The sequence below is a fragment of the Equus przewalskii genome, chromosome 32 (genome assembly GCF_037783145.1).
Source record: "Equus przewalskii isolate Varuska chromosome 32, EquPr2, whole genome shotgun sequence".
NCBI classification, from domain to species: domain Eukaryota; kingdom Metazoa; phylum Chordata; class Mammalia; order Perissodactyla; family Equidae; genus Equus; species Equus przewalskii.
In genome coordinates this window covers 112057-134541 of record NC_091862.1, presented here as the reverse complement: position 1 = coordinate 134541, position 22485 = coordinate 112057, and the positions used below count along the sequence as shown (strand labels likewise).

At 46.6% G+C, this 22485-nt stretch overlaps 1 long non-coding RNA gene across 1 annotated transcript; it reads right to left on the bottom strand.

Moving 5' to 3' along the window:
• Positions 1 to 938: 938 nt before the first annotated feature.
• Positions 939 to 3989, bottom strand: LOC139080843 (uncharacterized). The gene is made up of 2 exons (XR_011535669.1): positions 3924 to 3989; positions 939 to 1228 (listed from the first exon to the last, which is right to left on the bottom strand). It is a non-coding gene; the product is annotated as an uncharacterized lncRNA (long non-coding RNA).
• Between the last annotated feature and the right edge of the window lie 18496 nt (positions 3990 to 22485).

The window sequence follows — 22485 nt, the reverse complement described above, 5'->3', positions numbered from 1 at the left end:
TTCTCTCCCCATACCTCTTGCCGGAGAAGGATTATTGTTTATGTGTTTTGACACCATATGAAAGGAAGTTGGCTGAAAATTAGAACATTACAATTGTGTTTCAAGAAAAATAAACAGGCCAGGACTGAGGATGTAAGGTAAACAAATGGCACAGCCTATAGAAATAAAGAAAGACCGTATCTAGACGGAAACTAGGGGAACGTTCAAGAATCAAGGGTCAAGTTCAAAACTTCCCAAATCCAAAAAACAGACAGAAAAATATCTTTCCTTGAGACAGAAATTCATCAGATTTGTCTAATTTGTCTCGGAAACATTATGTCTGTGAAGGGGGTTGCCAAGACCCCGCGAATTTGCAGTTTCTGATCTCAGGATGTCAAACCAACCCAGATGACCACGTGTTCTCCGTGCTTAGTTTGACCTAGGCTAGGATAGAAAAAGAGTCCTACAAGCGCCCGGTGCAAATTCAAAGACAACAACCAAGAATCACGAAAGCACTCACACCTCGGCCTAGAGAACATACAGTGATTAAAGAAATAAAAAATTAATCACTCAGACTGAAGGAGAACGGACTGATAAGCATATCTAAGGGAGATAGCTGAGAAAGACCATGACGAGTATACTATGGAAAAGAAAAAAAGGTCCCAGAAAATGGAAGGCGAACAGTAATCACACCTGAATAATCCACAATGAAAGATGTCAGTCTTTAGACAGACTCTGCTTGAACGTTAGAAAGTCAGAGAAATTCACAAGCCAACAAATGACAGCGAAGGTCCAACCTGGGCTAACTGGGAAGGACGAGTCATGAGAGTGCTCCAAGTGGGCTCTGAAACCGTGTGTCCATGAAGCTTGCCGGGACAGCAGAGACACAATTATGACCAATCCTCTGACATCACAGTGGACCCGAAAAACAACCTGGCCTCATCTACACAGTGCCAGAGTTGGGCTCAAGTAACATATACAGGTCCCATTGCACTCAACTGCAGGTTGCCAATGGAACATGAAAGGGGCCGGCCGGTGGTGCAGGGGTGAGTTCGGCACCTTCTGGGTCGGAGGTCCGGGGTGGGCCGGGTGGAATACTGGGGGTGAGCCTGCTCCCTAATGCGTCAGTCATTCTGGGGCAGGCGTCCGAGGTAGTGTAGAGGCAGATGGGAAGGGACGTTAGACAGGGCCAGACTTCCACAGCAAATACAGGAGCATTGCCAGCAGAGGTGAGAACAGCAATGCACTTCTGCCAAAACAAAACCAATTAACAGTTGCAAAGAATAGGAAAACTGAAGCTCAAAAAAATAAGAAAACAGCCTGCCGCTGAGAAGAATAAGATCTCTATGAAGAACCCTAGCAAAACAGGTGAAAGCTATGTTAATTCGAAAACTAGCAAACCTTTGGGGAAAGAAATTCAAGAAGACACAAGGAAAAACAAGGAGATTCCGGGATCCAGGGTTGGAAGAATTAACACACTTGAAACGTCCATACCGGAGAAAGGAATCTCTGGATTGAATGCAATCCCAGTCCAAGTTGCAGCAATATGTGCCACAGAGATAGAAGAGAGAATCCTAAAATTTCTAGCCAGCAACAAGAGACCCTGAAGAGGCAAAGGAATCCTCAGGAAAACGAACACAGCGAGACGTGTCACAATTTATGATTTCAACATATAGGACGAAGCGCTAGGTACCGAAACGGCACAGTCTGAGCCGCAAAACAGGCACACAGACCCATGCAGCAGAATCGAGAGCCCAGAGCCCAACTCAAACGTACATGGACAGCCCATTTTCGACCAGGGAGCCAAGAGGAGACAGTAGAGAAAGGAGAGTCTCTACAAGAAACGGTGCTGGGAAGCCTGCACAGCCACATGGAACACAACGAGAGTACACCATGATGTTACACCTGGCACACACACCACCTCAAATGGATTAAAGCCCTGAAGGGCAGAATTGAAACCGGGAAACGTGGAGGAGAAGACCTAGGCAGACTGCTCCTTGCCATCTGTCTGAGCCGCCTATTGTGAAGAAGCATGTCTGACTGCGCAAGGGCAACAAAGCAAACAAGAAACAAACGGGACCACATCAAATGCAGATGCTTCTGCCCAGCCAAGGAAACCATCGACTCAATGCAAAGACAGCACAACAACTGGGAGAGGATGTTTGCAAACCGCACATCGGACAAGGGGTCAAAAACATAAAGATACAATCGACTCACACGTCTCCACAACAAAAAAAACAAGCCAATGAAAACCTGGGCAAAAGATGGAAACAGAGATTTCTCCCAAGAATATCTAAAGAGGGCCAACAGGTGCATGAAAAGTTGTTCACCATCATTAAGTCTCAGGCCAACGCAAATCCAAACTGCAAGGACATAGCAACTAACTGGGGTCAGAATGGCTAGAAGGAAGCAGACAGGAAACAACAAGTGTCACAGAGGAGGTGGAGAGAAGGGAAGCCTCCTGCACTGCTGGTGGGAGTGTAAACCACTGCAGGCACTACGCCCAGCGGTGTGGAACTGCCTCAGAAATGTGAGAATCCATGTCCCATATGATCCAGCTATTCCTCTGTGGCGTGTTTATCCGAAGAACTCGGAAACAGTACCGAATAAAGACATGTGCATAGATGAGTTCACCACAGCCTTACTCCCGCTATCCAAGACTTGGAAGCCGCCCTGGTGCCCAGCAAGGGACGAATGCAGAAGGAAGATGGGCTATAGCCACACAATATCATACCACTCAGCCGGAACAAAGGATGCAATCCAGCCAATTGTGACCACCAGAATGGCTGTGAGGGTTTTATGGGAAGTGAACAAGCCCCAGGAAGAAAGTCAAATACCGTAGGATCTCACTTACAAGGAGAAGAAAAAGCAAGAACTAACCAACAGGTGGCACAGGACATTGGATTGGGGGTTCTCAGAGGCAGAGCGGGGCGGTGAAGGAGGGTGAAAGAGATGATGAGGCACAAGTGTGTGGTGAGGGCCTGTGATTAGCCTTACACTGGTGAAGATGATGTAACCTACACAGAAGTCTAAAGCAATGAGGATGTAAATCTGAAAGATATAGGATGTTCTAATGCAGGGTTATGGCAATAAATTCACCTAAAATCAAAAATCCAAAAAGGGGTCCAGAATGACGGCATAAAGCTTTGGGGGCTGAAAGAGATTACAGAAGGTGAACTTCCAAGGATGGAAAATAACCTCCAAATGCTTACTGATGCTACAGAAAGGTAGACCATTCCAAATAGGTGAAGAGGGATACTACCAAGAGAACATGATCCGTGCTAAACCTATGAACCAACGGAAAATGTTACCGTCCATGATGTTACTACTAATCACCTTCAACATTAATCCAAACAGGCCCACGTCTTGCCAAGTTCATGCAAAAGGTTGGTGCAAGAGTACAATTCAGGTCCGGGCCTGTGCTGGAGCTGGTAAGTGCCCACGTTCCGCTTTTGTGGCCCGGGCCTCACTGTTTCAAATCACGGGTGCAGATCACATTAGCTGTGTTGGGAAATATAGATTTCATGGTACGGTGCGGACAGGGATCATAAATAAGTAGCAATTGGGAGGATAGGTTACCAGCACGCACCAGAAAAAGAACCATGAGAACATTACAATCTATGAACGCATCTGGTACACTTCCCCAAAGGAAGAAGGAAGGAAAACCTGTGACCTGCCACGGTGGAATCGGCAGAGTGCTAGGAGATGACACGATCGTTGCACATCAGAAGATTGCCTTGACAACTTAAACTTGGGCGGGAGTCGAGGACTTTCTCTGGGGAAGGTCCACCCACTTGGCCATTTACACAAGATAGAAGAGATACAACCCAGGATCATCTTACAGGAAAGAAAGCAGTGTCCAAAGAGAATGTAGCAGGCCTTTCAATGTTTGAGGATAAAGTAAGAAACCGACAAGAAATTGAGAAAAAGGAAAACTATCCTACCTGGAAAGGGTGAGGAGTCAGACTGGTCTGAGATGGCTCTGAAACTCTGTGTGCATGGAGGTTGTCCGGACAACTTAGAATTTTGAGGTTGTTTATGACACCACGGTGAACATGTCCCCCATGTTCACCATGCCGCATGGTTACAGGCTGGGGAATGGCCTAGGCTAGGCTGTTAAAGGGAGAGATACCCAGAACAGCTTTGACAAACAGAAAGCGGGCACATAAACTGGAAGAGATAAAACAGACTCTGGGGGCTGGCCCCATGGCCGAGTGGTTAAGTTCGCGCGCTCCGCAGCAGGCAGCCCAGTGTTTCATTGGTTCGAATCCTGGGCGCGGACATGGCACTGCTCATCAAACCACGCTGAGGCAGCGTCCCACATGCCACAACTAGGACCCACAATGAAGAATATACAACTATGTACTGGGGCGCTTGGGGAGCAAAAGGAAAAATAAAATATTTTTAAAAAAAATCTGGTATTTAACAAAAAAACAGACTCTGATTCAAGAGATAAGAAAGGAATCCTTGGCGAGAAGCCAAAACAGAGGGACAAGCACTGCGAGGAGAACATTGTCATCTATTCAAGTCTATGGGGAGGCCATGCTGATTCAAGCCTGAAACTTGATTGGAAACAAGAGGCCGGACTTGGGTCTTAGCAGACCTACGTTGTCCTTCTGCCTTAAGCATAATCCAAAGTCAAGAATGAAGTCTGGAGGACACTGAAGAGAAGAATCGATGCCTCCTTTCCGAGGCCCCTAGCATTCTTTGAAGATCAGTCTCACTTTCCATAGCTCTGGCGTCACGGGGGCCCACTGGGTACATGCTAATGTGTCCCAAGAGATGTCTTGGAAGCCTTGAAGGAATGGAGCCCTGTCATGCTTGGGGTGTGTCTCTTTGTTTGGAAGGGCTCTATAAGTGTGCTGAAAATCACCCTTTTCCAGAGGGCTTCGTTCCTTTGTGAAGGCTGCCCTCCCAGGCTAGGGTGCTCAGTTTGGCTCCAATGAAATTCTCTCCCCCTACCTCTTGCTGGAGAAGGATTATTGATTATCTTTGTGACACCATATGTAAGGAAGTTGGCTGAAAATTAGAACATTACAATTCTGTTTCAAGAAAAATAAACATGCCAGGGCAGAGGATGTAGGTCAAACAAATGGCACAGCCTATAGAAATAAAGTAAGCCCGTATCTAGATGGAATCTAGGGGAACGTTCAAGGATCAGGGGTCAAGTTCGAAACTTCCCAAATCCAGAAAAGAGACGGAAAAGTATCTTTCCTGGAGAGAGGAATGCATCAGATTTGTCTAATTTGTCTAGTAAACATTATGTCCGTGAAGGGGGTTGCCAGGACCACATTGAATTTGGAGTTTCTGATCTCAGGATGTCAAACCAACCCAGAGGACCACGGGCTCTCAGTGCTTAATTTGACCTAGGCTAGGATAGCAAAGAGTCCTACAAGTGACCGGTGCAAATTCGAAGACAACAACCAAGAATCACGAAAGCACTCACACCTCGGCCTAGAGAACATACAGTGATTAAAGAAATACAAAATTAATCACTTGGAATGAAGGAGAACGGACTGATAAGCATATCTAAGGGAGATAGCTGAGAATGACCATGACGAGTATACTGTGGAAAAGAAAAAAAGGTCCCAGAAAATGGAATGTGAACAGCAATCCCACCTGAACAATCCACAATGAAAGATGTCAGTCTTTAGACAGACTCTGCTTGAACGTTTGAAAGTCAGAGAAATTCACAAGCCACAAAAAGGCAGCGAAGGTCCAACCTGGGCTAACTGGGAAGGGTGAATCATGAGACTGCTCCAAGCGGGCTCTGAAACCCTGTGTCCATGAAGCTTGCAGGGACAGCAGAGGCACAATTATGACAAATCCTCTGACATCACAGTAGTCCCAAAAAACAACATGGCCTCATCTATGCAGTGCCAGAGTTGGGCTCAAGTAGCATATTTAGGTCCCATTGCACTCAACTGCAGGTTGCCAATGGAACATGAAAGGGGCTGGACAGTGGTGCATTGGTGAGGTCCGCACCTTCTGGGTCAGTGGCCTGGGGGGGGGGGCCTGGTGGAATCCTGGGGGTGAGCCTGCTCACCACTGCTTCAGTCATTCTGGTGCAGTCGTCCGAGGTAGTGTAGAGGCACATGGGAATGGATGTGACAAATAAAAATGGTAAGCAATAGGATATATTGGAGTATATGAGGAAGCCTTTTGGTATAAACCTAATTCGGCCTGACTTTTTTTTTTTAAAAGGGCCTGACTGTGGCTATTGAGCACGCATTGCATATCTGCTTAGACATTTCCTATGGCCAGAACAAAGGCCCTTGAGATAAAGGTGCAACTTCCCCCCACATTAGGATTTCCTTAGGGATAAGCATTTTTCCTTAAGCTAGGAACTGATTGCTGCACTCACCTCCCAGCTCACCTGTGACCACCCAGCTGGAGACAACAGACTGCCACCCTGCTGTGTTCACCCAGACAGCAGGCCTACCTGCTATTTCCATCAATCGCTGTGCTGACAGAGCAGTCTCGCGACGATTGTAAAAGGGACATTTCAATCCTATGTGAAACATCCTCTTTGAGGGTATATAACCACCCTTATACCCCCACTTCTTTGGAGTGCTCTGTTCCTTTGTGGAAAGACTCTATCGGGTTATAATCCTCAGATTTAAGCTCAGAATAAACTCACCCAAATTTTCATTTATAGGTTGGAAATGGATTATATTCGTCGACAGATGTTAGACAGGGCCAGACTTCCACAGCAAATACAGTAGCATTGCCAGCAGATGTGAGAACATCGTTGCACTTCTCACAAAACTAAACCAAGTAAGAGTTGCAAAGAATAGAAAAACTGAGGCTAAAAAAAAAAAAACAGCTTGCCAGTAGGAAGAACAAGATCTCTATGAAGACCCTTAGCAAAACAGGTGGAAGCTATGTCAATCGAAAACTAGCAAACGTTTGGGGGAAGAAATTCAAGACGACACAAGGAGAAAGAAGGGTATTCCAGGATCTAGGAATGGAAGAATTAACACACTTGAAACGTCCATACCGGAGAAAGGAGTCTCTGGATTCCATGCAATCCCAGTCAAAGTTGCAGCCATATTTGCCACAGAGATAGAAGAGAGAATCCTAAAGTTTCTAGCCAGCAACAAGAGACCCTGAAGAGGCAAAGGAATCCTCAGGAAAACGAACAAAGCAGGACCTGTCACACTTTCTGATTTCAACATATAGGACAAAGCGCTAGGTACAGAAACGGCACAGTCTGGGCCAAAAACAGGCACACACAACCAAGCAACAGAATCGAGAGCCCAGAGCCTAACTCAAACGTACATGGACAGCCCATTTTCGACCAGGGAGCCAAGAGGACACAGTGGAGAAAGGAGATTCTCTACAAGAAACGGTGCTGGGAAGCCTGCACAGCCACATGGAACACAACGAGAGTACACCATGATGTTACACCTGGCACACACACCACCTCAAATGGATTAAAGCCTTGAAGGGCAGACTTGAAACCGTGAAACGTGTAGGAGAAGACCTAGGCAGAGTGCTCTTTGCCATCTGTCTGAGCCGCCAATTTGGAAGAAGCAAGTCTGACTGGGCAAGGGCAACAAAGGAAACAAGAACCGAACGGGACCACATCAAATGCAGATGCTTCTGCCCAGTCAAAGAAACCATCGACTCAATGCAAAGACAGCACAATAACTGGGAGAGGATGTTTGCAAACCACACGTCTCACAAGGGGTGAAAAGCCCAAAGGTACAATCAACTCACACGTCTCCAAAACAAAAAAAAACAGAAGCCAATGAAAACCTGGGCAAAAGATGGAAACAGAGATTTCTCCCAAGAAGATCTAAAGAGGGGCCAACAGGTGCATGAATACTTGTTCTCCATCATTAAGTCTCAGGCCAACGCAAATCCAAATTGCAAGGACATAGCAGCTCACTGTGGTCAGAATGGCTAGAAGGAAGCAGACAGGAAACAACAAGTGTCAGAGAGGAGGTGGAGAGAAGGGAAGCCTCCTGCACTGCTGGTGGGAGTGTTAACCAGTGCAGCCACTACGCCAAGGGGTGTGGAACTGCCTCAGAAATTTAAGAATCCATGTCCCACATGTTCCAGCTATTCCTCTGCGGTGTGTTTATCCAAAGAACTCGGAAACACTACTGCATAAAGACATGTGCACCGCTGAGTTCAGCACCACCTTTCTCCCGCTATCCAAGACTTGGAAGCCACCCTGGTGTCCAGCAAGCGACGAATGCAGAAGGAAGATGGGCTATAGCCACACAATGGCAGACCACTCGGCTGGAACAAAGGATGCAATGCAGCCATTTATGATCACGAGAATGGCTGTGAGGGTTTTTGGGGAGGTGAAACAAGCCCCAGGGAGAAAGTCAAATACCGTAGGATCTCACTTACATGGAGAAGAAAAAACAAGCACTACCCAACAGGTGGCACGGGACATTTGACTGGGGGTTCCAAGAGACAAAGCGGGGCGGTGGTGGCGGGTGATAGTGATGATGAATCACAAGTGTGTGGTGAGGGCCTGTGATTCGGCTTCCTCTGGTGAACATGATGGAACCTACACAGAAGTCTAAATCGATGAGCATGTAAATCTGAAAGCTATAGGATGTTCTAAAGCAGGGTTATGGCAATAAATTCACCTACAAGCAGAAATCCAAAAAGGGGTACAGAATAAGAGCATAAAGCTTAGGAGGCCCTAAAGAGATTAGAGAAGGTGAACTTCCGAGGATGGAAAATCACCTCCAAATGCTGACTGATGCTACAGAAAGGTAGGCCATTCCAAATAGATGAAGAGGAATACTACCCAAAGCCCATAATCCGTGCTAAACCCATGAACCCAGGGAAAAAGTTACCGTCCATCATGTTTCTACGAGTCACCTTCACGAATAATCCAAACAGGCCCAGGTCTTCCCAAGTTCAGGCAAAATGTTGGTCCAAAAGGACAATTCAGGGCCGGCACTGTGGTGCAGCAGGTAAGTGCCCACGTTCCGCTTGGGCGGCCCGGGCCTCACTGTTTCAAATCACGGGTGCAGATCACATTAGCAGTGTTAGCAAATATAGATTTCATGGTACGGTGCGGACAGAGATCATAAATAAGTGGCAATTGTGAGGACACGTAAACTATACGCACGAGATAAAGAACCATGAGAACATTACAATCTATGAACGCATCTAGTACACTTCCCCAAAGCAAGAAGGAAAGAAAACATGTGACCTGCCAAGGTGAAATTGGCAGAGTGCTAGGAGATGACACGATCATTGCACATCAGAAGATTGCCTGGGCAACTTCAACTTGGGAGGGAGTCCAGGACTTTCTCTGGGGAAGGTCCACCCACTTGGCCATCTACACAAGATAGAAGAGATAAAACCGAGGATAATCTTACAGGAAAGAAACCAGTGTGTAAAGAGAATGTAGCAGGCCTTTCAAAGTTTGAGGAGAAAGTGAGAAACCAACAAGAAATCCAGAAAAAGGAAAACTATCCTACCTGAAAAGGGTGAGGAGTCAGACTGGTCTGAGATGGCTGTGAATCTCTGTGTGCATGGAGGCTGTCAGGACAACTTCGAATTTGGAGGTTGTTTATGACATCACGGTGAACATGTCCCCCAAGATGGCCGCATGGTTACAGTCTGAGGATTGGCCTAGGCTAGGATGTTAAAGGGAGGGATACCCAGAAACAGCTTTGACAAACAGACAGCGGGCACAGAAACTGGAAGAGATAAAACAGACTCTGATGCAAGGGATAAGAAAGGAATCCTTGGCGAGAAACCAGAATAGAGGGACAAGCACTGAGAGAAGAACATTGTCATCTATTCAAGTCTATAGGGAGGCCATGCTGATTCAAGCTTTAAACTTGATTGGAAACAAGAGGCCGGACTTGGGCCAAATCAGACCTACGTTGTCCTCTGCCTTAAGAATAATCGAAAGTCAAGAATGATGTCTTGGGGACATTGAAGAGAAGAATCGCTGCATCCTTTCATAGGCCCCTGGCATTCTTTGAAGATCAGTCTCACTTTCCATAGCTCTGGCGTCACAGGAGCCCACTGGGTACATGCTAATGTGTCCCAAGAGATGTCTTGGAAGCCTTCAAGGAATGGAGCCCTGTCATGCTTGGGGTATGTCTCTTTGTTTGGAAGGGCTCTACAAGTGTGCTGAAAATTACCCTTTTCCAGAGGGCTTCATTCCTTTGTGAAGGCTGCCCTCCCAGGCTAGAGTGCTCAGTTTGGCTCCAATGAAATTCTCTCCCCCTACCTCTTGCTGTAGAAGGATTATTGCTTATGTGTTTTGACACCATATGTAAGGAAGTTGGCTGAAATTTAGAACATTACAATTGTGTTTCAAGAAAAATAAAGAGGCCAGGAATGAGGATGTAAGGTAAATAAATGGCACACCCTATAGAAATAAAGTGAGCCCGTATGTAGACGGAATCTAGGGGAACGTTCAAGGATCAGGGGTCAAGTTCGAAACTTCGCAAATCCAGAAAAGAGACAGAAAAATACCTTTCCTGGAGAGAGCAATTCATCAGATTTGTCTAATTTGTCTCGGAAACATTGTGTCCGTGAAGGGGGTTACCAGAACCACCTAGATTTTGGAGTTTCTGATCTCAGGATGTCAAACCAACCCAGAGGACCACGTGTTCTCAGTGCTTAATTTGACCGAGGCTAGGATAGCAAACATTCCTACAAGTGACCGGTGCAAATTCAAAGACAACAACCAAGAGTCACGAAAGAACTCACACCGCGGCCTAGAGAACATACGGTTATTAAAGAAACACAAAACTAATCCCATGGAATGAAGGAGAATGCACTGATAAGCATATCTAAGGGAGACAGCTGAGGAAGACCATGACGAATATACTATGGAAAAGAAAAAAGTTCCAAGAACAATGAAGGACAACAGAAATCACACCTGAATAATGCACAATGAAAGATGAGGTCAATCTTTAGACAGACTCTGCTTCAACGTTTGAAAATCATAGAAATTGAGAAGCCGACAAACGGCAGCGAAGGTCAAACCTGGGCTAACTGGGAAGGACGAGTCATGAGACTCCTCCAAGCGGGCTCTGGAACCGTGTGTCCGTGAAGCTTGCCGGGACAGCAGAGACACAATTATGACAAATCATCTGACATCACAGTGGACCCGAATAACAACCTGGCCTAATTTACAAAGTGCCAGAGTTGGGCTCAAGTAGCCTCTTCAAGTCCCATTGCACTCAACTGCAGGGTGCCAATGGAACATGAAATGGGCCGGCCAGTGGTGCAGTGGTGAGGTCCGCAACTTATGGGTCGGTGGCACGGGGTGGGCCAGGTGGAATCCTGGGGGTGAGCTTCCTCACCACTGCTTCCGTCATTCTGGGTCAGGTGTCCGAGCTGGTGTAGAGGCAGATGGGAAGAGACGTTAGACAGGGCCATACTTCCACAAGAAATACAGGAGCATGGCCAGCAGAGGTGAGAACAGCGATGCACTTCTGCCAAAACAAAAACAATTAACAGTTGCAAAGAATAGGAAAACTGAAGGTCAGAAAATTAGAAAACAGCTTGCCAGTGGGAAGAATAAAATATCTATGAAGAACCCTAGCAAAACAGGTGAAAGCTATGTTAATTCGAAAACTAGCAAACCTTTGGGGAAAGAAATTCAAGAAGACACAAGGAAAAAGAAGAATATTGCGGGATCCATGGTTGGAAGAATGAACACACTCGAAACGTCCATAGCAGAGAAAGGAATCTCTGGAGCGCATGAAATCCCAGTGAAAGTTGCAGCAATATGTGCCACAGAGATAGAAGAGAGCATCCTAAAGTTTCTAGCCAGCAATAAGAGACCTTGAAGAGGCAAAGGAATCCTTAGGAAAATGAACAAAGCGGGACGTGACACAATTTCTGATTTCAACATAGAAGACGAAGCGCTAGGTACCGAAACGGCACAGTTTGGGCCAAAAACAGATACACAGGCCCATGCAACAGAATCGAAAGTCCAGAGCCCAACTCAAACGTACCTGGACAGCCCATTTTCAACCAGGGAGACAAGAGGAGACAGTGGAGAAAGGAGATTCTCTACAAGAAATGGTGCTGGGAAGCGTGCACAGCCACATGGAACACAACGAGAGTACACCATGATGTTACACCTGGCACACACACCACCTGAAATGGATTACTTGAAACCGTGAAACGTATAGGAGAAGACCTAGGCAGAGTGCTCTTTGCCATCTGTCTGAGCCGCCAATTTGGAAGAAGCAAGTCTGACTGGGCAAGGGCAACAAAGGAAACAAGAACCGAACGGGACCACATCAAACGCAGGTGCTTCTGCCCAGTCAAAGAAACCATCGACTCAATGCAAAGACAGCACAACAACTGGGGGAGGATGTTTGCAAACCACACATTGGACAAGGGGTGAAAAGCCCAAAGATACTATTGACTCACACGTCTCCAGTAGAAAAGAAGACAAGCCAATGAAAACCTGGGCAAAAGACGGAAACAGAGATTTCTCCCAAGAAGAGCTAAAGAGGGCCAACAGGTGCCTGAAAACTTGTTCACCATCATTAAGTCTCTGGCCAATGCAAATCCAAACTGCAAGGACATAGCAGCTCACTGTGGTCAGAATGCCTAGACGGAAGCAGACAGGAAACAACAAGTTTCAGAGACGAGTTCGAGAGAAGGGAAGCCTCCTGCACTGCTAGTTCGAGTGTAAAACAGTGCAGGCACTACGCCCAGCGGTGTGGAAAAGCCTCAGAAATTGAAGAATCCGTGTCCCATATGATCCAGCTATTCCTCTGTGGCGTGTTTATCCGAAGATCTCAGAAACATTACCGCATAAAGACATGTGCACCACTGAGTTCACCACAGCCTTACTCCCGCTATCCAAGACTTGGAAGCCGCCCTGGTGCCCAGCAAGGGACGAATGCAGAAGGAAGGTGGGCGATAGCCACACAAGAGCATACCACTCAGCCGGAACAAAGGATGCAATCCAGCCATTTGTGACCACCAGAATGGCTGTGAGGGTTTTAGGGGAAGTGAACAAGCCCCAGGAAGAAAGTCAAACACCGTAGGATCTCACTTACAAGGAGAAGAAAAAGCAAGAACTAACCAACAGGTGGCACAGGACATTGCATTGGGGCTTCCCAGAGGCAAAGCGGGGCGGTGAGGGAGGGTGAAAGAGAGGATTAGGCACAAGTGTGTGGTGAGGGCCTGTGATTAGGCTTACGCTGGTGAAGATGATGTAACCTACACAGAAGTCTAAAGCAATGAGGATGTAAATCTGGAAGATATAGGATGTTCTAATGCAGGGTTATGGCAATAAATTCACCTACAATCAAAAATCAAAATAGGAGTCCAGAACGACGGCATAAAGCTTTGGGGGCTGAAAGAGATTCCAGAAGGTGAACTTCCAAGGATGGAAAATAACCTCCAAATGCTTACGGATGCGACAGAAATGTAGACCATTCCAAAGAGGCGAAGAGGGATACTACCAACAGAACAGGATCTATGCTAAACCCATGAACCAACGGAAAATGTTACCGTCCATGATGTTACTACTAATCACCTTCACCAGTAATCCAAACAGGCCGACGACTTCCCAAGTTCAGGCAAAAGGTTGGTCCAAAATTACAATTCTGGGCCGGCCCTGTGGTGGAGCGGGTAAGTGCCCACGTTCAGCTTTGGTAGCCGGGGCCACACTGTTTCACATCACGGGTGCAGATCACATCAGCAGTGTTAGCAAATATAGATTTCATGGTACGGTGCGGACAGGGATCATAAATAAGTAGCAATTGTGAGGATATGTTACCAACACGCACCAGAAAAAGAACCACGAGAACATTACAATCTATGAACGCCTCTGGTACACTTCCGCAAAGGAAGAAGGAAGGGAAACCTGTGACCTGCCAAGGTGGAATCGGCAGAGTGCTTGTAGATGACACGATCATTGCACGTCACAGGATTGCCTTGACAACTTCAACTTGGGAGGGAGTCCAGGACTTTCTCTGGGGAAGGTCCACCCACTTGGCCATCTACACAGGATAGAAGAGATACAACCCAGGATAATCTTACAGGAAACAAATCAGTGTCTAGAGAGAATGTAGCAGGCCTTTCAAAGCTCGAGGAGAAAGTGAGAAACCGACAAGAAATCCAGAAAAAGGACAACTATCCTCCCTGGAAAGGGTGAGGAGTCAGACTGCTCTGAGATGGCTCTGAAACTCTGTTTGCATGGAGGTTGTCAGGACGATTTAGAATTTGGAGGTTGTTTATGACATCACGGTGAACATGTCCCCCAAGATGGCCGCATGGTTACAGTCTGAGGATTGGCCTAGGCTAGGCTATTAAAGGGACAGGTACTCAGAAACAGGTTTGACCAACAGAAAGCGGGCACAGAAACTGGAAGAGATCAAACAGAGTTTGATTCAGGGGATAGGAAAGGAATCCTTGGCAATAAGCAGGATAGAGGCACAAGCACTCAAAGGAGAACATTGTCATCTATTCAAGTCTATGGAGAGACCATGCTGATTCAAGCTTGAAACTTGTTTGGAAACAGGAGGCCGGACTTGGGCCTTATCAGACCTACGTTGTCCTTCTGCCTTAAGCATAATCCAAAGTCAAGAATGATGTCTTGAGGACATTGAAGAGAAGAATCGATGCCTCCTTTCCTAGGCCCCTAGCATTCTTTGAAGATCAGTCTCACTTTCCATAGCTCTGGCGTCACGGGTCCCACTTGGTACATGCTAATATGTCTCAAGAGATGTCTTGGGGGCTGTCCCCGTGGCCGAGTGGTTAAGTTCATGCGCTCCGCAGCAGGCGGCCCAGAGTTTCGTTGGTTCGAATCCTGGGCACGGACATGGCACTGCCCATCAAACCACGCTGAGGCAGCGTCCCATATGCCACAACTAGAAGGACCCACAATGAAGAATATACAACTATGTACCGGGGGGCTTTGGGGAGAAAAAGGAAAAAAATAAAACCTTTTAAAAAAAAAAAAAAGAGATGTCTTGGAAGCCTTGAAGGAATGGACCCCTGTCATGCTTCGGAGATGTCTTTTGTTTGGAAGGGCTCTACAAGTGTGCTGAAAAGCACCCTTTTCCAGAGGGCTTCGTTCCTTTGTGAAGGCTGCCCTCCCAGGTTAGAGTCCTCAGTTTGCATCCAATGACATTCTCTCCCCCTACCACTTGCCAGAGAAGGATTATTGATTATGTGTTTTGACACCAGATGTTAGGAAGTTGGCTGAAAATTAGAACATCACAATTCTGTTTCAAGAAAAATAACCAGGCCAGGGCTGAGGATGTAAGTCAAACAAATGGCACAGCCTATAGAAATAAGGTAAGCCCGTATCTAGATGGAATCTAGGGGAACGTTAAAGGATCAGGGGTCAAGTTCGAAACTTCCCAAATCCAGAAAAGAGACAGAAAAATATCCTTCCTGGAGAGAGCAATTCATCAGATTTGTCTAATTTGTGTCTGAAACATTATGTCGGTGGAGGGGGTAGACAGGACCCCCACGAATTTGCAGTTTCTGATCTCAGAGTGTCAAACCACGCCAGATGACCACGTGTTCTCAGTGCTTAGTTTGACCTAGGCTACTATAGAAAGAGAGTCCTACAAGAGCCCGGTGCAAATTCAAAGACAACAACCAAGAATCACGAGAGCACTCACACCTCGGCCTAGAGAACATACGGTTATTAAAGAAATACAAAATTAATCACTCGGACTGAAGGAGAACGGACTGATAAGCATATCTAAGGGAGATAGCTGAGAAAGACCATGACGAGTATACTATGGAAAAGAAAAAAAGCTCCCCGAAAATGGAAGGCGAAGAGAAATCACACCTGCATAATCCACAATGAAACATGCCAGTCTTTAGACACACTCTGCTTGAACGTTAGAAAGTCAGAGAAATTCACAAGCCAACAAATGAGAGCGAATGTCAAACCTTGGCTAACTGGGAAGGACGAGTCATGAGACCGCTCCAAGCGGGCTCTGAAACCATGCGTCCATGAAGCATGCCGGGACAGCAGAGACAAAATTATGACAAATCCTCTGACATCACAGTGCACCCGAAAAACAACCTGGCCTCATCTACACAGTGCCAGAGTTGGGCTCAAGTAGTATATTCAAGTCCCATTGCACTCAACTGCAGGTTGCCAACGGAACATGAAAGGGGCCGGCTGGTGGTACAGGGGTGACTTCGGCACCTTCTGGGTCGTTGGGCCGGGTGGAATCCTGGGGGTGAGCCTGCTCACCACTGCTTCACTCATTCTGGGGCAGGCGTCCCAGGTAGTCTAGAGACAGACGGGAAGGGACGTTAGGCATGGCCAGACTTCCACAGCAAATACAGGAGCACTGCCAGCCGATGTGAGCAAAGCGATGCACTTCTGCCAATGCAAAACCAGTTAAATGTAGCAAAGAATAGAAAAACTGAAGCTAAAAAAAAAAACAGCTTGCCAGTAAGAAGAATAAGATCTCTATGAAGAACCGTGGCAAAACAGGTGAGAGCTATGTTAATTCGAAAACTGGCAAACCTTTGGGGAAAGAAATTCAAAAAGACACAATGAAAAATAACGTTATTCAGGGATTTAGGAATGGAAGAATGAACACACTTGAAACGTCCATACCGGAGAAAGGAATCTCTGGATTCCATGCAATCCCAGTCAAAGTTGCAGCAATATTTGTCACAGAGATAGAAGAGAGAATCCTAAAGTTTCTAGCCAGCAATAAGAGACCCTGAATAGGCAAAGGAATCCTCTGGAAAATGAACAAAGCGCGACGTAACACAATTTCGGATTTCAAGGTATAGGACGAAGCGCTAGGTACCGAAACGGCACAGTCTGGGACCCAAAACAGGCACACAGACCCATGCAACAGAATCGAGAGCCCAGAGCCCAACTCAAACGTACCTGGACAGCCCACTTTCGACCAGGGAGCCAAGAGGAGACAGTGGAGAAAGGAGAGTCTCTACAAGAAACGGTGCTGGGAAGCCTGCACAGCCACATGGAGCACAACGAGAGTACACCATGATGTTATACCTGGCACACACACCACCTGAAATGGATATAAGCCCTTAATGGCAGACTTGAAACCGTGAAACGTGTAGGAGAAGACCTAGGCAGAGTGCTCTTTGCCATCTGTCTGAGCCGCCAATTTGGAAGAAGCAAGTCTGACTGGGCAAGGGCAACAAAGGAAACAAGAACCGAACGGGACCACATCAAATGCAGATGCTTCTGCCCAGTCAAGGAAACCATCGACTCAATGCAAAGACAGCACAACAACTGGGAGAGGGTGTTTGCAAACCACACATTGGACAAGGGGTGAAAAGCCCAAAGATAGTATTGACTCACACGTCTCCAGTAGAAAAGAAGACAAGCCAATGAAAACCTGGGCAAAAGATGGAAACGGAGATTTCTCCCAAGAAGAGCTAAAGAGGGCCAACAGGTGCCTGAAAACTTGTTCACCATCATTAAGTCTCTGGCCAATGCAAATCCAAACTGCAAGGACATAGCAGCTCACTGTGGTCAGAATGCCTAGAAGGAAGCAGACAGGAAACAACAAGTTTCAGAGACGAGTTCGAGAGAAGGGAAGCCTCCTGCACTGCTAGTTCGAGTGTAAAACAGTGCAGGCACTACGCCCACCGGTGTGGAAAAGCCTCAGAAATTGAAGAATCCATGTCCCAGATGATCCAGCTATTCCTCTGTGGCGTGTTTATCCGAAGATCTCAGAAACATTACCGCATAAAGACATGTGCACCACTGAGTTCACCACAGCCTTACTCCCGCTATCCAAGACTTGGAAGCCGCCCTGGTGCCCAGCAAGGGACGAATGCAGAAGGAAGGTGGGCGATAGCCACACAAGAGCATACCACTCAGCCGGAACAAAGGATGCAATCCAGCCATTTGTGACCACCAGAATGGCTGTGAGGGTTTTATGGGAAGTGAACAAGCCCCAGGAAGAAAGTCAAACACCGTAGGATCTCACTTACAAGGAGAAGAAAAAGCAAGAACTAACCAACAGGTGGCACAGGACATTGGATTGGGGGTTCCCAGAGGCAAAGCGGGGCGGTGAGCCAGGGTGAAAGAGAGGATTAGGCACAAGTGTGTGGCGAGGGCCTGTGATTGGGCTTACGCTGGTGAAGATGATGTAACCTACACAGAAGTCTAAAGCAATGAGGATGTAAATCTGGAAGATATAGGATGTTCTAATGCAGGGTTAAGGCAATAAATTCACCTACAATCAAAAATCAAAATAGGAGTCCAGAACGACGGCATAAAGCTTTGGGGGCTGAAAGAGATTCCAGAAGGTGAACTTCCAAGGATGGAAAATAACCTCCAAATGCTTACGGATGCGACAGAAATGTAGACCATTCCAAAAAGGCGAAGAGGGATACTACCAACAGAACAGGATCTGTGCTAAACCCATGAACCAACGGAAAATGTTACCGTCCATGATGTTACTACTAATCACCTTCACCAATAATCCAAACAGGCCCACGTCTTCCCATGTTCAGGCAAAAGGTTGGTCCAAAATTACAATTCTGGGCCGGCCCTGTGGTGGAACGGGTAAGTGCCCACGTTCAGCTTTGGTAGCCGGGGCCTCACTGTTTCACATCACGGGTGCAGATCACATTAGCAGTGTTAGCAAATATAGATTTCATGGTACGGTGCGGACAGGGATCATAAATAAGTAGCAATTGTGAGGATATGTTACCAACACGCACCAGAAAAAGAACCACGAGAACATTACAATCTATGAACGCCTCTGGTACACTTCCGCAAAGGAAGATGGAAGGAAAACCTGTGACCTGCCAAGGTGGAATCGGCAGAGTGCTTGTAGATGACACGATCATTGCGCGTCACAGGATTGCCTTGACAACTTCAACTTGGGAGGGAGTCCAGGACTTTCTCTGGGGAAGGTCCACCCACTTGGCCACCTACACAGGATAGAAGAGATACAACCCAGGATAATCTTACAGGAAAGAAATCAGTGTGTAGAGAGAATGTAGCAGGCCTTCCAAAGTTCCAGGAGAAAGTTAGAAACCGACAAGAAATCCAGAAAAAGGACAACTATCCTCCCTGGAAAGGGTGAGGAGTCAGACTGCTCTGAGATGGCTCTGAAACTCTGTGTGCAAGGAGCTTGTCAGGACAATTTAGAGTTTGGACGTTGTTTATGACATCATGGTAAACATGTCCCCCAAGATGGCCGCATGGTTACAGTCTGAGGATTGGCCTAGGCTAGGCTATTAAAGGGAGAGATACCCAGAAAGAGCTTTGACAAACAGAAAGCGGGCACAGAATCTGGAAGAGATAACTCAGACTCTGATTCAAGGGATAATAAAGAAATACTTGGGGAGAAGCGAGAATACAGGAACAAGCACTGAGAGGAGAACATTGTCATCTATTCAAGTCTATGGGGAGGCCATGCCAATTCTAGCTTGAAACTTGATTGGAAACAAGAGGCCGGTCTTTGGGCTTATCAATCCTACGTTATCCTTCTGTCTTAAGCATAATCCAAAGTAAAGAATGACGTCTTGAAGACATTGAAGAGAAGAATCAATACCTCCTTTCCTAGGACCCTAGCATTCTTTGAAGATCAGTCACCCATTCCATAGCTCTGGCATCACGGGGGCCCACTGGTTACATGCTAATGTGTCCCAAGAGATGTCTTGGAAGCCTTGAAGGAATGGACCCCTGTCATGCTTGGGGTATGTCTCTTTGTTTGGAAGGGCTCTACAAGTGTGCTGAAAAGCACCCTTTTCCAGAGGGCTTCGTTCCTTTGTGAAGGCTGCCCTCCCAGGCTAGAGTGCTCAGTTTGGCTCCAATGAAATTCTCTCCCCCTACCTCTTGCCAGAGAAGGATTATTGATTATGTGTTTTGACACCATATGTAAGGAAGTTGGCTGAAAATTAGAACATTGCAATTCTGTTTCAAGAAAAATAAACGTGCCAGGGCTGAGGATGTAAGTCAAACAAATGGCACAGCCTATAGAAATAAGGTAAGCCCGAATCTAGACGGAATCTAGGGGTACGTTCAAGGATCAGGGGTCAAGTTAGAAACTTCCCAATTCCAGAAAAGAGACAGAAATATATCTTTCCTGGAGAGAGGAATTCATCAGATTTGTCTAATTTGTCTCGGAAAGATTGTGTACGTGTAGGGGGTTTCCAGGACCACCTATATTTTGGAGTTTCTGATCTCAGGATGTCAAACCAACCCAGATGACCACGTGTTCTCAGTGCTTAGTTTGACCTAGGCTAGGATAGCAAAGATGCCTACAATGGACCGGTGCAAATTCAAAGACAACAACCAAGAGTCATGAAAGCACTCACACCTCGGCCTAGAACACATACGGTGATTAAAGAAATACAAAATTAATCACTTGGAATGAAGGAGAACTGACTGATAAGCATGTCTGAGGGAGATAGCTGAGAAAGACCATGATAATTATACTATGGAAAAGAAAAACAGGTAACAGAAAATGGAAGGCGAACAGAAATCCCACCTGACTAATCCACAATGAAAGATGATGTCACTCTTTAGACAGACTCTGCTTCAACGTTTGAAAGTCAGAGAAATTCACAAGCCAAAAAAAGGCAGCGAATGTCGAACTTTGTAAGGTCTGCTCGAACTTTCTGCTACATTCTCTCTAGACACTGGTTTCTTTCCTGTAAGATTATCCTGGGTTGTATGTCTTCTATCTTGTGCAGATGGCCAAGTGGGTGGACCTTCCCCAGAGAAACTCCTGGAGTCCCTCCCAAGTTGAACTTGCCCAGGCAATCCTGTGATGCGCAACGATCGAGTCATCTCCTAGCAGGCTGCCGATTCCATCTTGGCAGCTCACAGGTTTTCCTTCCTTCTTCTTTTCGGGAAGTGTAACAGATGCGTTCATAGACTGTAATGTTCTCATGGTTCATTTTCTGGGGCGCAATGGTAGCGTATCCTCACAATTGCTACTTTTTTATGATCCTTGTCCGCACCGGACCATGAAATCTATATTTCCTAACACTGGTAATGTGATCTGCACCCGTGATGTGAATCAGTGAGGCCCGGGCCACCAAAGGGGAACGTGGGCACTTACCCACTCCACCACAGGGCCGGACCTGAATTGTGCTTTTGGACCAACCTTTTGCCTGAACTTGGGAAGACGTGGGCCTGTTTGGATTATTGGTGAAGGTGATTAGTAGTAACATCATGGACGGTAACATTTTCCGTTGGTTCATGGGTTTAGCACGGATCCTGTTCTGTTGGTAGTATCCCTCTTCACCTATTTGGAATGGTCTACCTTTCTCTAGCATCCGCAAGCATTTGGAGGTGATTTCCATCCTTGGAAGTTCACCTTCTGTAATCTCTTTCAGCCCCCAAAACTTTATGCCGTCGTTCTGGACCCCTTTTTGGATTTTTGATTTTAGGTGAATTTATTGCCATAACCCTGCTTTAGAACATCCTATATCTTCCAGATTTACATCCTCATCGCTTTAGACTTCTGTGTAGGTTACATCATCTTCACCAGCGTAAGCCTAATCACAGGCCCTCACCGCACACTTGTATCTAATCCTCTCTTTCACCCTCCATCACCGCCCCGCTTTGCCTCTGGGACCCTCAATCCAATGCCCTGTGCCACCTGTTGGTTAGTGCTTGCTTTTTCTTGTCCCTGTAAGTGAGATCCTACGGTATTTTACTTTCTTCCTGGGGCTTGTTCACTTCCCCTAAAACCCTCACAGCCATTCTGGTGGTCACAAATGGCTGGATTGCATCCTTTGTTCCGGCTGAGTGGTATCATATTGTGTGGCTGTAGCCCCTCTTCCTTCTGCATTCATCACTTGCTGGGCACCAGGGCGGCTTCCATGTCTTGGATAGCGGGAGTAAGGCTGTGCTGAACTCATGGTGCACGTGTCGTTACCCCGTAGTGTTTCTGAGTTCTTCAGATAAACACGCCACAGAGGAATAGCTGGATCATATGGGACATGGATTCTTCAATTTGTGAGGCATTTCCACACCGCTGGGCGTAGTGCCTGCACTGTTTTACACTCCCACCAACAGTGCAGGAGGCTTCCCTTCTCTCCACCTCCTTTCTGACACTTGTTGTTTCCTGTCTGCTTCCTTCTAGCCATTCTGACCACAGTGAGCTGCTTTGTTATTGCACTTTGGATTTGTGTTGGCCTGAGATTTAATGATGGTGAACAAGTTTTCATGCACCTGTTGGCCCTCTTTAGATCTTCTTGGGAGTAATCTCTGTTTACATCTTTTGCCCAGGTTTTCTTTGGCTTGTCTTCTTTTCTACTGGAGACGTGTGAGTTGATTGTATCTTTGGGCTTTTCACCCGTTGTCCGAAGTGTGGTTTGCAAACATCCTCTCCCCGTTGTTGTGCTGTCTTTGCATTGAGTCGATGGTTTCCTTGACTGGGCAGAAGCGTCTGCATTTGATGTCGTCCCGTTTGTTTCTTGTTTCCTTTGTTGCCCTTGCCCAGTCAGACATGCTTCTTCCAAGTAGGCGGCTCTGCCAGATGGCAAAGAACAGTCAGCCTAGATCTTCACCTACACGTTTCCCGTTTTGAAGTCTGCCATTCAGGGCTT